General features: G+C 42.5%; 1 pseudogene; it reads right to left on the minus strand.

Moving 5' to 3' along the window:
- Positions 1-360: 360 nt before the first annotated feature.
- On the minus strand, positions 361-1,171 carry LOC124973131 (phosphomannomutase 2-like; annotated as a pseudogene).
- Between the last annotated feature and the right edge of the window lie 938 nt (positions 1,172-2,109).

Below are 2,109 nucleotides of genomic sequence, written 5' to 3' on the forward strand. Positions count from 1 at the left end.
GTTATGGTTTCTCATGATCCTTAAAGAGGGTGAGCCTAGGCACACTTGTCCTTTCTGAATTATTCCTGAATGACAAAATTTCCAAAAACCCATGTGCACAGTGACAATGTGCCAGTATGAGGTAGGTCATAGGCTGGAGATGGGGGGCAAATTATTTTCTTGATGAGTTTTATCCCCTCCCTTCTGGATGCTTCTGGCACTGGAAGAAGGGCACAACCTTCTGGGGGTGGAGGGTGACCTTGCTGTCTAGTGTGGCCAGTGTCCTTTCCACAACTGGACAGTGCAGACAGCCAGGATGGAAGTGGGTATGTGAGAAGGGACTGTGGTTTCAGCCCCAAGGGACCCCCCTCCCATCCTCCCTCAGAAGAAGAGCTCTTTACAGATCCTGCATGTGTCCTTGGGTGCCATCACAGTGTATGCCATGGTTCTCAGATCGATGAAGATCTTGTAGTCATTGCCACCTAGTATGGTTTTGTCTCCAAAGAAATAAATGGTCTTATAACCATCATTTTCCACATGTCTCAGGCAATATCTCTTGTCCCATTCATCAGGAAAGACATCAAAGCTGATCTGGCTTCCTATGTTTTGCCTCTGCCTGCAAACTCCTTCTACAGATCTGCTACAAAGGTTTGTCTTATATATTTTCTTTATTTGCCAACTTGTAGAATTCAATACATTCTACCTAGCTACTGCTTTTTCCAACAGGGGACACATTCAACATCACATTTCATAGTTCATGAAAGTACCCCTTTTCCTGGGAAGTTTAATTTTTGCAATGTAGCTCAGGCAGTAGTTGATCAAGTCTTGGATCAGGGCCTCACCCAGGTGACCTTGAATATTCTGTTTACACAATAGTTTCCCATCTTTGTACATAACCAAACCATTTTCTGGAAACACAAAATCATATTTCTCAACCACATTATTTCCCAGTTGCTCCTGTACTTTCTCAAAGTCCAACCTGCCTACCACTCCACTTTTGATTTTATGCCTCAATTTTTTTTAGAAAGTCATCCATTTCTTTGGTAATTTTCTGCCACAGGGATGTCAGGGTCCCATCCACATTGAAGAGGCACAGTGTTGGGCTGGATGCCACCATGTCCACAGTTCCTGAGTGCACTGGACATGACACGCAGGCACTGGGCTCGGCATCATTGATGCAACCCCTTGACATAGCTTTTTGATGTGTCCACTCTGGTTCATTTCTTCTTCCCTATCTTAAACAAGGCTGCCAGTGCCAATGAGCAGAACATATGCAGAAGATTTCCAAGTATTATATTCCAATTTGACTCTTGCATTTCATTATTCAAAGAGCAGCCACATTTTCTTAAACCAAATCAGATTATAGCACTCCACCTGGAAGAATTCAAAACTGTTTTTCACAAAAAAGAGCTAGGTGATCATGGCCCTGCTCCTCTCACCTGGTACACCCTCCTAATAGCAATACAGCCACTCTGACTTCCTTTCAGGCCTTGGAACTCACCAGACTCCTGACAACATTAGCGCCAAATGGTTTGCCCAAAGTTTAGCCTCATCTCTTTGTGTCACTGGGTCCTCTTTCAAATTTTGGTATAAATACTTTATCCTTAGACAGGGCTTCTCTGACCATTTGATTACATTCATATGTGTGTTTTTCTCATGTTTCTCATTGTACCTTTATCAGACTGTGAATTTAGTGAGAACAGGAACCTGTGGAATGTGACATAAAGGAGGCATCTGACAAATACCTGCTGAAGGAAGGGGTGCCTTCTCTTTACTCCAAAGAACTCAGGCCAGAAAATGGACCAATGAAATGACTCAGTGAAGTATAATGATGACCAGAAAAAAGCAAAAGAAAAGAAAAAGAGAGCTGACATCAGGTCATGGATGTTGTCAAAAGGCCATGCACTAAATATTTCTTCTGTATTACATGTTCAGAATGGACAAATCATTGAGACAAAGTCTCATGGTTTCTGTAGATAGAGAAGAGTTATAAATGGGAATGACTACAAGTGGGAACAGGGTTTTCTTTCTGATAGGCAGTGGTGTACATGCACAACATTTTGGATGTGCTAGTAACCTAGAGCTGGAACAGACCACTTCACAAGTCAATTTCATGGTGGGAAGATCAAA

The sequence above is a fragment of the Sciurus carolinensis genome (genome assembly GCF_902686445.1).
Source record: "Sciurus carolinensis chromosome 14 unlocalized genomic scaffold, mSciCar1.2 SUPER_6_x, whole genome shotgun sequence".
NCBI classification, from domain to species: Eukaryota; Metazoa; Chordata; class Mammalia; order Rodentia; family Sciuridae; genus Sciurus; species Sciurus carolinensis.